The sequence below is a fragment of the Lathyrus oleraceus genome, chromosome 1 (assembly GCF_024323335.1).
Source record: "Lathyrus oleraceus cultivar Zhongwan6 chromosome 1, CAAS_Psat_ZW6_1.0, whole genome shotgun sequence".
In the NCBI taxonomy this organism is placed as follows: domain Eukaryota; kingdom Viridiplantae; phylum Streptophyta; class Magnoliopsida; order Fabales; family Fabaceae; genus Lathyrus; species Lathyrus oleraceus.
Genome location: NC_066579.1, coordinates 428,498,330 through 428,513,625, shown reverse-complemented (window position 1 = coordinate 428,513,625; position 15,296 = coordinate 428,498,330). Strand labels below are relative to the sequence as shown.

Sequence of the window (15,296 nt, the reverse complement as noted above, 5' to 3'; positions counted from 1 at the left end):
AACTCACTACCAGCCAATTTGAAAAACTTTAAAAAGTCATAGTTACAATCACAATGAGAACTCAGTCTTTTTTTCTGATTGTCCTTGTTGTTATTTTTTCCTGTGCGTCCTTGAATCATGCTACCTTCCTCAACCTCAATGATCCATTAGTTAATGAGATTGGCAACTTTGCTGTAAACGAGTACAACAAGCAAGGTAATAAGCTAAAATTTGAGAAGGTCGTCGATGGTGTATCTGAAACAACATCCCAAGGGACCAACTACCGCATCACACTTTCTGCATCATATGGTTCAACCTCTAAAAATTATGCAGCCATTGTATTGGATAATCCAATACAACATATTAGAAAACTGATGAACTTTGCACCTATTAAAGCCTAAATCATTAAAGTAGTTTATCTTATAAAATCATTTATCTTTAGCCTTTAGATTAGTGTACCAATAAAATATATGTTTTGTATATCAGTAATTGATTATTGATCTAAATAAATTATCAATTTAAATTACGCTAAAACTTCATGTGGTTTTCTCTCTCCAGAAAGTTTGTGTTATAACTTTGTAATTTTAGTGTTGGAGTATTCAACCGAGAAAAATTATAATATTTATAAAATAATATCAAATTCATTGGATAAATTTAGAGAAAAACAATCCTACTCAATTATAGAATTTAGTTTGTTAAATATTTTTTTTGACAAATCAAGAGTTTATAGTGTGTGAATCAATCAAAGACAATTTCATAAGCAGTCATATTTTCTTACCGAAACAACGTTTGTTTTAATTGAAAACCTACTATAATCATGTGTAGGGGTTATCGATGGGTTTTAATGTAATAAGTATTTAATAAAAATTTCTTGTTCAGTTTTTTTAGAGTTTTTGAAAGTTACTCATAATCATTACAAAAGAATTAATAATATTCATTGTAAAAACAAGAATATACAAAAAAATGAATAAATAATAAACATATTTGTAACTTAATTTGTTTTTTTTATAAATCTCCTTTTATATATTTGTTCTTCTTCAAGATTTTGAATTGTCTGCAGAGTAGAAGTCTTATTTTATAAAATCAAGGGATTAACATCAAAATCGATGTTCAAAAACTGTAAAATAATCAATACTACTTAACTCTTAATAATAACTCTTCATTCCCAATGTTTTTTTAAAAGTAATCTGTTTGTAAATCTTTAAATTAGTTTCTATTCATTTAAAGGTTATCGTTTCTTGATACAGGTAAGAGCGGTTCCTTGAACATAAATAATTAGTACATAAAACAATTATATGAAATTTTTTAATATCAATTGAAAGCAACCGAAACCCCCATATACATATAAACCTTATTATATTATCCATTATAATTATATGTTTTGTTGTTTAAATTTAATGAAAAACTCTCGTTGTTATAACATTGAGGAAAATATATAAAATCTCATCAAAGAAGTTTGTAAAATTATTATCATATAGTGCCATGTTATTAGTAGTATTCTTTCTTTTATACACCAAACTTTACAAAATTTGATATATGTATTCATCATGTTTAAATAGAAATAAATATAAATAATTAATTAATTAATTTAACTCAATTATTTTTAAAATTTTAATTTTAGCTTCATTCCTTTATATAAAAGACAATTCAATTTTTAGGTTCATTGAATAATTAATGTATTTGGTCGGTTTATAGATTAGATACGTTGATTATTCCATGAATTAAAAAAGTGATTTATCTCTTAAATAAAAGAACAAAAGTAGTAAAACTTTATTATTGTACACAGATTAAAAATGTAAGTTATACATTTAATTCTAAAAATGACGTTAATGTGTCACCGTAGAATTGTATTTTAAGGGATTCATTGTCAGTTCTTTCAATATACAATGTCACCTCAAGTATGTGTGTTATTATTTTTAATACTAAAAAAGTGACAGGAAACTTTGACTAAATTATATTTAAATAGTGTTTTTGGATTAAGAAATAATTTAGTTTTACTTTATTATACTAATTTAACCTACTAAATAAGAATTACATTTTTAAAAGACTTATGTGCAGTATATTTGACGAACTTACCAACTAAACAATCTCCAGAAACATAGTTTATAAATTTTGAAAACTTTAAAATTATTTTTAAAAAAAACCATTTTTTTATAATTATAAATTTTAAAATACCCAAATTTTGTTTGATTGTCGAGTTTGCTATAATCATTTTAAAATTTATTGATGTATTCAAAATTTTAAAAAAACTCAAAGGTAGCTCAATTTTAAACTATTATATTTTTTATTAATAAACTATTGTAATTCTACATTAGAAAATATTATTACATTTTAAATTAAATTATACTCTTAGTTAAAAAAAAATATAATATGATATTTTAATTTAATTTAAGAGAAGAAACATTCAAGTTATACGTAATATTAGTTAATTAAATATATTAATTATAAAAATAAAAATAAAACCTTGATTGTTTTTTTAAGTTGACACGGTACTAGTACAATAAGAGTTTAACTTATTAAATTATAGGGACGACTTAAAAATTTCATATGGTAGAATTATGAAATTGATAACTATTAATGTAGTTATTAATAATATTATCCCGAAATTTCAAATTATATCAATTTCTTTCTTATGTTATTTCTATATTTTATTATTTTATATAAAATTACTTATTTTCTTTTATAAACACATATAGAAAGGATTAATTAAAAATAGTTGCACTTGAATTGTGAAACAGTGGGTCAAAAAATCCAAACAATATAGAGAAAAAAACTTATATATAATATATATTATATATATATATATATATATATATAGATATATATATAGATATATATATATATATATATATATATATATATATATATATATATATATATATATATATATATATATATAGATATATATATATATATATATATTATATACATATTATATATATATATATATATATATATATATAATCTATATATATAGTATATATATTATATATATATATAATATCTATATAATATATATATATATATATATATATATATATATAGATGATATATATATATATATAGTATATCTATATAGATATATTATATCTATAGATATATATCTATATATATATATATCTATATATATATATATATCTAGATATATATCTATATATATCTATATAGATATATAGAGATATATCTATATATATCTATACTATATATCTATATATAGATATATCTATATATATCTATATATATATATATATATCTATATATATATAGATATATATATATATATATATATATATCTAGACTATATCTAAGATATATATCTATATATAGCTATATATATATATATATATATATATAGATAACAACCTTACTTGATCAGACTAACTCACTACCAGCCAATTTGAAAAAACTTTAAAAAGTCATAGTTACAATCACAATGAGAACTCAGTCTTTTTTTCTGATTGTCCTTGTTGTTATTTTTTCCTGTGCGTCCTTGAATCATGCTACCTTCCTCAACCTCAATGATCCATTAGTTAATGAGATTGGCAACTTTGCTGTAAACGAGTACAAAAGCAAGGTAATAAGCTAAAATTTGAGAAGGTCGTCGATGGTGTATCTGAAACAACATCCCAAGGGACCAACTACCGCATCACACTTTCTGCATCATTGGTTCAACCTCTAAAAATTATGCAGCCATTGTATTGGATAATCCAATACAACATATTAGAAAACTGATGAACTTTGCACCTATTAAAGCCTAAATCATTAAAGTAGTTTATCTTATAAAATCATTTATCTTTAGCCTTTAGATTAGTGTACCAATAAAATATATGTTTTGTATATCAGTAATTGATTATTGATCTAAATAAATTATCAATTTAAATTACGCTAAAACTTCATGTGGTTTTCTCTCTCCAGAAAGTTTGTGTTATAACTTTGTAATTTTAGTGTTGGAGTATTCAACCGAGAAAAATTATAATATTTATAAAATAATATCAAATTCATTGGATAAATTTAGAGAAAAACAATCCTACTCAATTATAGAATTTAGTTTGTTAAATATTTTTTTTGACAAATCAAGAGTTTATAGTGTGTGAATCAATCAAAGACAATTTCATAAGCAGTCATATTTTCTTACCGAAACAACGTTTGTTTTAATTGAAAACCTACTATAATCATGTGTAGGGGTTATCGATGGGTTTTAATGTAATAAGTATTTAATAAAAATTTCTTGTTCAGTTTTTTTAGAGTTTTTGAAAGTTACTCATAATCATTACAAAAGAATTAATAATATTCATTGTAAAAACAAGAATATACAAAAAAATGAATAAATAATAAACATATTTGTAACTTAATTTGTTTTTTTTATAAATCTCCTTTTATATATTTGTTCTTCTTCAAGATTTTGAATTGTCTGCAGAGTAGAAGTCTTATTTTATAAAATCAAGGGATTAACATCAAAATCGATGTTCAAAAACTGTAAAATAATCAATACTACTTAACTCTTAATAATAACTCTTCATTCCCAATGTTTTTTTAAAAGTAATCTGTTTGTAAATCTTTAAATTAGTTTCTATTCATTTAAAGGTTATCGTTTCTTGATACAGATAAGAGCGGTTCCTTGAACATAAATAATTAGTACATAAAACAATTATATGAAATTTTTTAATATCAATTGAAAGCAACCGAAACCCCCATATACATATAAACCTTATTATATTATCCATTATAATTATATGTTTTGTTGTTTAAATTTAATGAAAAACTCTCGTTGTTATAACATTGAGGAAAATATATAAAATCTCATCAAAGAAGTTTGTAAAATTATTATCATATAGTGCCATGTTATTAGTAGTATTCTTTCTTTTATACACCAAACTTTACAAAATTTGATATATGTATTCATCATGTTTAAATAGAAATAAATATAAATAATTAATTAATTAATTTAACTCAATTATTTTTAAAATTTTAATTTTAGCTTCATTCCTTTATATAAAAGACAATTCAATTCTTAGGTTCATTGAATAATTAATGTATTTGGTCGGTTTATAGATTAGATACGTTGATTATTCCATGAATTAAAAAAGTGATTTATCTATTAAATAAAAGAACAAAAGTAGTAAAACTTTATTATTGTACACAGATTAAAAAATGTAAGTTATACATTTAATTCTAAAAATGACGTTAATGTGTCACCGTAGAATTGTATTTTAAGGGATTCATTGTCAGTTCTTTCAATATACAATGTCACCTCAAGTATGTGTGTTATTATTTTTAATACTAAAAAAGTGACAGGAAACTTTGACTAAATTATATTTAAATAGTGTTTTTGGATTAAGAAATAATTTAGTTTTACTTTATTATACTAATTTAACCTAGTAAATAAGAATTACATAATTTAAAAAACTTATGTGCAGTATATTTGACGAACTTACCAACTAAAACAATCTCCAGAAACATAGTTTATAAATTTTGAAAACTTTAAAATTTTTAAAAAAAACCATTTTTTTTATAATTATAAATTTAAAATACCCAAATTTGTTTGATTGTCGAGTTTGCTATAATCATTTTAAAATTTATTGATGTATTCAAATTTTAAAAAAGCTCAAAGGTAGCTCAATTTTAAACTATTATAATTTTTTATTAATAAACTATTGTAATTCTACATTAGAAAATATTATTACATTTTAAATTAAATTATACTCTTAGTTAAAAAAAATATAATATGATATTTTTAATTAAATTAAGAGAAGAAACATTCAAGTTATACGTAATATAGTTAATTAAATATATTAATTATAAAATAAAAATAAAACCTTGATTGTTTTTTTAAGTTGACACGGTACTAGTACAATAAGAGTTTAACTTATTAAATTATAGGGACGACTTAAAATTTCATATGGTACAATTATGAAATTGATAACTATTAATGTAGTTATTAATAATATTATCCCGAAATTTCAAATTATATCAATTTCTTTCTTATGTTATTTCTATATTTTATTATTTTATATAAAATACTTATTTTCTTTTATAAACACATATAGAAAGGATTAATTAACAATAGTTGCACGGAATTGTGAAACAGTGGGTCAAAAAATCCAAACAATATAGAGAAAAAAACCTTATATATATATATATATATTTATATATAATATATATATATATATATATATATATATTAGAGATATATATATATATATATATATATATATATATATATAGATATAATATATATATAATATATATATATATATATATATATATAATATATATATATAAATATATTATTTATATATATATAATATATATATATTATATAAATATAGATTAGATATATATATCTATATATATATATATATATATATATATATATATATATAGATATATATAGTCTATATATATATATATATCTATATATATATCTAGATATATATATATATATATATATAAATATATATATGTATATATATATATATATATCTATATATAGATATCTATATATCTATATATCTAGATATATCTTATATATCTATATATATATATAGATATCTATATATATATATATCTATAGATATATATCTATATATATATTATATATATATATATATATAATATATCTAATATATATCTATATATAAATAGATAAATATATATATATATAGATATATATCTATATATATATATATAGATATATATCTATATATAAATATCTTATATATATATAGATATACTATATATATCTATAATCTATTATAACAACCTTACTTGATCAGACTAACTCACTACCAGTCAATTTGAAAAACTTTAAAAAGTCATAGTTACAATCACAATGAGAACTCAGTCTTTTTTTCTGATTGTCCTTGTTGTTATTTTTCCTGTGCGTCCTTGAATCATGCTACCTTCCTCAACCTCAATGATCCATTAGTTAATGAGATTGGCAACTTTGCTGTAAACGAGTACAACAAGCAAGGTAATAAGCTAAAATTTGAGAAGGTCGTCGATGGTGTATCTGAAACAACATCCCAAGGGACCAACTACCGCATCACACTTTCTGCATCAGATGGTTCAACCTCTAAAAATTATGCAGCCATTGTATTGGATAATCCAATACAACATATTAGAAAACTGATGAACTTTGCACCTATTAAAGCCTAAATCATTAAAGTAGTTTATCTTATAAAATCATTTATCTTTAGCCTTTAGATTAGTGTACCAATAAAATATATGTTTTGTATATCAGTAATTGATTATTGATCTAAATAAATTATCAATTTAAATTACGCTAAAACTTCATGTGGTTTTCTCTCTCCAGAAAGTTTGTGTTATAACTTTGTAATTTTAGTGTTGGAGTATTCAACCGAGAAAAATTATAATATTTATAAAATAATATCAAATTCATTGGATAAATTTAGAGAAAAACAATCCTACTCAATTATAGAATTTAGTTTGTTAAATATTTTTTTTGACAAATCAAGAGTTTATAGTGTGTGAATCAATCAAAGACAATTTCATAAGCAGTCATATTTTCTTACCGAAACAACGTTTGTTTTAATTGAAAACCTACTATAATCATGTGTAGGGGTTATCGATGGGTTTTAATGTAATAAGTATTTAATAAAAATTTCTTGTTCAGTTTTTTTAGAGTTTTTGAAAGTTACTCATAATCATTACAAAAGAATTAATAATATTCATTGTAAAAACAAGAATATACAAAAAAATGAATAAATAATAAACATATTTGTAACTTAATTTGTTTTTTTTATAAATCTCCTTTTATATATTTGTTCTTCTTCAAGATTTTGAATTGTCTGCAGAGTAGAAGTCTTATTTTATAAAATCAAGGGATTAACATCAAAATCGATGTTCAAAAACTGTAAAATAATCAATACTTCTTAACTCTTAATAATAACTCTTCATTCCCAATGTTTTTTTAAAAGTAATCTGTTTGTAAATCTTTAAATTAGTTTCTATTCATTTAAAGGTTATCGTTTCTTGATACAGATAAGAGCGGTTCCTTGAACATAAATAATTAGTACATAAAACAATTATATGAAATTTTTTAATATCAATTGAAAGCAACCGAAACCCCCATATACATATAAACCTTATTATATTATCCATTATAATTATATGTTTTGTTGTTTAAATTTAATGAAAAACTCTCGTTGTTATAACATTGAGGAAAATATATAAAATCTCATCAAAGAAGTTTGTAAAATTATTATCATATAGTGCCATGTTATTAGTAGTATTCTTTCTTTTATACACCAAACTTTACAAAATTTGATATATGTATTCATCATGTTTAAATAGAAATAAATATAAATAATTAATTAATTAATTTAACTCAATTATTTTTAAAATTTTAATTTTAGCTTCATTCCTTTATATAAAAGACAATTCAATTTTTAGGTTCATTGAATAATTAATGTATTTGGTCGGTTTATAGATTAGATACGTTGATTATTCCATGAATTAAAAAAGTGATTTATCTCTTAAATAAAAGAACAAAAGTAGTAAAACTTTATTATTGTACACAGATTAAAAAATGTAAGTTATACATTTAATTCTAAAAATGACGTTAATGTGTCACCGTAGAATTGTATTTTAAGGGATTCATTGTCAGTTCTTTCAATATACAATGTCACCTCAAGTATGTGTGTTATTATTTTTAATACTAAAAAAGTGACAGGAAACTTTGACTAAATTATATTTAAATAGTGTTTTGGATTAAGAAATAATTTAGTTTTACTTTATTATACTAATTTAACCTACTAAATAAGAATTACATTTTTAAAAGACTTATGTGCAGTATATTTGACGAACTTACCAACTAAAACAATCTCCAGAAACATAGTTTATAAATTTTGAAAACTTTAAAATTATTTTTAAAAAACCATTTTTTTTATAATTATAAATTTTAAAATACCCAAATTTTGTTTGATTGTCGAGTTTGCTATAATCATTTTAAAATTTATTGATGTATTCAAAATTTTAAAAAAACTCAAAGGTAGCTCAATTTTAAACTATTATAATTTTTTATTAATAAACTATTGTAATTCTACATTAGAAAATATTATTACATTTTAAATTAAATTATACTCTTAGTTAAAAAAAAATATAATATGATATTTTTAATTTAATTTAAGAGAAGAAACATTCAAGTTATACGTAATATTAGTTAATTAAATATATTAATTATAAAAATAAAAATAAAACCTTGATTGTTTTTTTAAGTTGACACGGTACTAGTACAATAAGAGTTTAACTTATTAAATTATAGGGACGACTTAAAAATTTCATATGGTAGAATTATGAAATTGATAACTATTAATGTAGTTATTAATAATATTATCCCGAAATTTCAAATTATATCAATTTCTTTCTTATGTTATTTCTATATTTTATTATTTTATATAAAATTACTTATTTTCTTTTATAAACACATATAGAAAGGATTAATTAAAAATAGTTGCACTTGAATTGTGAAACAGTGGGTCAAAAAATCCAAACAATATAGAGAAAAAAACCTTTATATATATATATATAATATATAGATATATATATATATTATATATATATATATATAATATATATATATATAGATATATATATATATATATATATATATATAAAAGTATAGATATATATATATATATAGAGATATATCTATATATAGATATATAAATATATATATATAGATTATATCTATATATATCTATATATATGTATCTATATATAGATATATATCTATATTATCTATATATATATAGATATATATCTATATATATCGATATATATATATCTATATATATATATCTATATATATATATATATATATATATATATATATATATATCTATAGATAACAACCTTACTTAATCAGACTAACTCACTACCAGCCAATTTGAAAAACTTTAAAAAGTCATAGTTACAATCACAATGAGAACTCAGTCTTTTTTTCTGATTGTCCTTGTTGTTATTTTTTCCTGTGCGTCCTTGAATCATGCTATCTTCCTCAACCTCAATGATCCATTAGTTAATGAGATTGGCAACTTTGCTGTAAACGAGTACAACAAGCAAGGTAATAAGCTAAAATTTGAGAAGGTCGTCGATGGTGTATCTGAAACAACATCCCAAGGGACCAACTACCGCATCACACTTTCTGCATCAGATGGTTCAACCTCTAAAAATTATGCAGCCATTGTATTGGATAATCCAATACAACATATTAGAAAACTGATGAACTTTGCACCTATTAAAGCCTAAATCATTAAAGTAGTTTATCTTATAAAATCATTTATCTTTAGCCTTTAGATTAGTGTACCAATAAAATATATGTTTTGTATATCAGTAATTGATTATTGATCTAAATAAATTATCAATTTAAATTACGCTAAAACTTCATGTGGTTTTCTCTCTCCAGAAAGTTTGTGTTATAACTTTGTAATTTTAGTGTTGGAGTATTCAACCGAGAAAAATTATAATATTTATAAAATAATATCAAATTCATTGGATAAATTTAGAGAAAAACAATCCTACTCAATTATAGAATTTAGTTTGTTAAATATTTTTTTTGACAAATCAAGAGTTTATAGTGTGTGAATCAATCAAAGACAATTTCATAAGCAGTCATATTTTCTTACCGAAACAACGTTTGTTTTAATTGAAAACCTACTATAATCATGTGTAGGGGTTATCGATGGGTTTTAATGTAATAAGTATTTAATAAAAATTTCTTGTTCAGTTTTTTTAGAGTTTTTGAAAGTTACTCATAATCATTACAAAAGAATTAATAATATTCATTGTAAAAACAAGAATATACAAAAAAATGAATAAATAATAAACATATTTGTAACTTAATTTGTTTTTTTTATAAATCTCCTTTTATATATTTGTTCTTCTTCAAGATTTTGAATTGTCTGCAGAGTAGAAGTCTTATTTTATAAAATCAAGGGATTAACATCAAAATCGATGTTCAAAAACTGTAAAATAATCAATACTCTTAACTCTTAATAATAACTCTTCATTCCCAATGTTTTTTTAAAAGTAATCTGTTTGTAAATCTTTAAATTAGTTTCTATTCATTTAAAGGTTATCGTTTCTTGATACAGATAAGAGCGGTTCCTTGAACATAAATAATTAGTACATAAAACAATTATATGAAATTTTTTAATATCAATTGAAAGCAACCGAAACCCCCATATACATATAAACCTTATTATATTATCCATTATAATTATATGTTTTGTTGTTTAAATTTAATGAAAAACTCTCGTTGTTATAACATTGAGGAAAATATATAAAATCTCATCAAAGAAGTTTGTAAAATTATTATCATATAGTGCCATGTTATTAGTAGTATTCTTTCTTTTATACACCAAACTTTACAAAATTTGATATATGTATTCATCATGTTTAAATAGAAATAAATATAACTAATTAATTAATTAATTTAACTCAATTATTTTTAAAATTTTAATTTTAGCTTCATTCCTTTATATAAAAGACAATTCAATTCTTAGGTTCATTGAATAATTAATGTATTTGGTCGGTTTATAGATTAGATACGTTGATTATTCCATGAATTAAAAAAGTGATTTATCTATTAAATAAAAGAACAAAAGTAGTAAAACTTTATTATTGTACACAGATTAAAAAATGTAAGTTATACATTTAATTCTAAAAATGACGTTAATGTGTCACCGTAGAATTGTATTTTAAGGGATTCATTGTCAGTTCTTTCAATATACAATGTCACCTCAAGTATGTGTGTTATTATTTTTAATACTAAAAAAGTGACAGGAAACTTTGACTAAATTATATTTAAATAGTGTTTTTGGATTAAGAAATAATTTAGTTTTACTTTATTATACTAATTTAACCTACTAAATAAGAATTACATTTTTAAAAGACTTATGTGCAGTATATTTGACGAACTTACCAACTAAAACAATCTCCAGAAACATAGTTTATAAATTTTGAAAACTTTAAAATTATTTTTAAAAAAACCATTTTTTTTATAATTATAAATTTTAAAATACCCAAATTTTGTTTGATTGTCGAGTTTGCTATAATCATTTTAAAATTTATTGATGTATTCAAAATTTAAAAAAACTCAAAGGTAGCTCAATTTTAAACTATTATATTTTTTATTAATAAACTATTGTAATTCTACATTAGAAAATATTATTACATTTTAAATTAATTATACTCTTAGTTAAAAAAAAATATAATATGATATTTTTAATTTAATTTAAGAGAAGAAACATTCAAGTTATACGTAATATTAGTTAATTAAATATATTAATTATAAAAATAAAAATAAAACCTTGATTGTTTTTTTAAGTTGACACGGTACTAGTACAATAAGAGTTTAACTTATTAAATTATAGGGACGACTTAAAAATTTCATATGGTACAATTATGAAATTGATAACTATTAATGTAGTTATTAATAATATTATCCCGAAATTTCAAATTATATCAATTTCTTTCTTATGTTATTTCAATATTTTATTATTTTATATAAAATTACTTATTTTCTTTTATAAACACATATAGAAAGGATTAATTAAAAATAGTTGCACTTGAATTGTGAAACAGTGGGTCAAAAAATCCAAACAATATAGAGAAAAAAACCTTTATAATATATATATATCTAATATATTATATATATATATATATATAGTATATATATACTATATATATATTTATATATATATACATATATATATAATATATATATATATATATTATATAATATCTATATTTATATATATATATAGATAGATATCTATATATATAATATATATATCTATATATATATCTATATATATATTTCTATATATATATATATATATATATATATATATATATATATATATATATTATATATATAGATATATCTATATATAGATATATATCTATATATAGATATATAAATATATATATAGATATATATCTATATATATATATATATATATAGATATATATATATATATATATCATATATAGATATATCTATATATATCTATATAGATATATATATATATATATATATATATAGATATAGATATCTATATATAGATATATATCTATATAGATATATAAACATATATATAGATATATATATATCTATATCTATATATATATATAGATATAGATATATATATATCTATATATCATATATATATATATATATATATATATATTCTATATATATCTATATATAGATATCTATATATATATATATATATATATATATATAGATATATATATCTATATATATATATATATATATATATATCTATATATATCTATAGATAACAACCTACTTGATCAGACTAACTCACTACCAGCCAATTTGAAAAACTTTAAAAAGTCATAGTTACAATCACAATGAGAACTCAGTCTTTTTTCTGATTGTCCTTGTTGTTATTTTTTCCTGTGCGTCCTTGAATCATGCTACCTTCCTCAACCTCAATGATCCATTAGTTAATGAGATTGGCAACTTTGCTGTAAACGAGTACAACAAGCAAGGTAATAAGCTAAAATTTGAGAAGGTCGTCGATGGTGTATCTGAAACAACATCCCAAGGGACCAACTACCGCATCACACTTTCTGCATCAGATGGTTCAACCTCTAAAAATTATGCAGCCATTGTATTGGATAATCCAATACAACATGTTAGAAAACTGATGAACTTTGCACCTATTAAAGCCTAAATCATTAAAGTAGTTTATTTTATAAAATCATTTATCTTTAGCCTTCAATTAGTGTACCAATAAAATGTATGTTTTGTATATCAGTAATTGATTATTGATCTAAATAAATTATCAATTTAAATTACGCTAAAACTTCATGTGGTTTTCTCTCTCCAGAAAGTTTGTGTTATAACTTTGTAATTTTAGTGTTGGAGTATTCAACCGAGAAAAATTATAATATTTATAAAATAATATCAAATTCATTGGATAAATTTAGAGAAAAACAATCCTACTCAATTATAGAATTTAGTTTGTTAAATATTTTTTTGACAAATCAAGAGTTTATAGTGTGTGAATCAATCAAAGACAATTTCATAAGCAGTCATATTTTCTTACCGAAACAACGTTTGTTTTAATTGAAAACCTACTATAATCATGTGTAGGGGTTATCGATGGGTTTTAATGTAATAAGTATTTAATAAAAATTTCTTGTTCAGTTTTTTTAGAGTTTTTGAAAGTTACTCATAATCATTACAAAAGAATTAATAATATTCATTGTAAAAACAAGAATATACAAAAAAAATGAATAAATAATAAACATATTTGTAACTTAATTTGTTTTTTTTATAAATCTCCTTTTATATATTTGTTCTTCTTCAAGATTTTGAATTGTCTGCAGAGTAGAAGTCTTATTTTATAAAATCAAGGGATTAACATCAAAATCGATGTTCAAAAACTGTAAAATAATCAATACTACTTAACTCTTAATAATAACTCTTCATTCCCAATGTTTTTTTAAAAGTAATGTGTTTGTAAATCTTTAAATTAGTTTCTATTCATTTAAAGGTTATCGTTTCTTGATACAGGTAAGAGCGGTTCCTTGAACATAAATAATTAGTACATAAAACAATTATATGAAATTTTTTAATATCAATTGAAAGCAACCGAAACCCCCATATACATATAAACCTTATTATATTATCCATTATAATTATATGTTTGTTGTTTAAATTTAATGAAAAACTCTCGTTGTTATAACATTGAGGAAAATATATAAAATCTCATCAAAGAAGTTTGTAAAATTATTATCATATAGTGCCATGTTATTAGTAGTATTCTTTTTTATACACCAAACTTTACAAAATTTGATATATGTATTCATCATGTTTAAATAGAAATAAATATAAATAATTAATTAATTAATTTAACTCAATTATTTTTAAAATTTTAATTTTAGCTTCATTCCTTTATATAAAAGACAATTCAATTCTTAGGTTCATTGAATAATTAATGTATTTGGTCGGTTTATAGATTAGATACGTTGATTATTCCTTGAATTAAAAAAGTGATTTATCTCTTAAATAAAAGAACAAAAGTAGTAAAACTTTATTATTGTACACAGATTAGAAAATGTAAGTTATACATTTAATTTTAAAAATGACGTTAATGTGTCACCGTAGAATTGTATTTTAAGGGATTCATTGTCAGTTCTTTCAATATACAATGTCACCTCAAGTATGTGTGTTATTATTTTTAATACTAAAAAAGTGACAGGAAACTTTGACTAAATTATATTTAAATAGTGTTTTTGGATTAAGAAATAATTTA

The 15,296-nt window shown here is 20.8% G+C and overlaps 1 long non-coding RNA gene across 2 annotated transcripts in view; it reads left to right on the top strand.

Moving 5' to 3' along the window:
- The window catches only part of LOC127079560 (uncharacterized), a 13,700-nt gene extending 3,157 nt beyond the window's left edge, over window positions 1-10,543 (top strand). Inside the window, exons 1-2 of one of the 2 annotated variants that reach the window (XR_007787935.1) lie at window positions 7-218; window positions 10,090-10,543. This is a non-coding gene — a long non-coding RNA (uncharacterized LOC127079560). Of the gene's footprint in view, window positions 1-6; window positions 219-10,089 lie in introns of those variants that run through there. The other variant, XR_007787936.1, reaches the window with a different exon arrangement.
- Window positions 10,544-15,296: the final 4,753 nt, after the last annotated feature.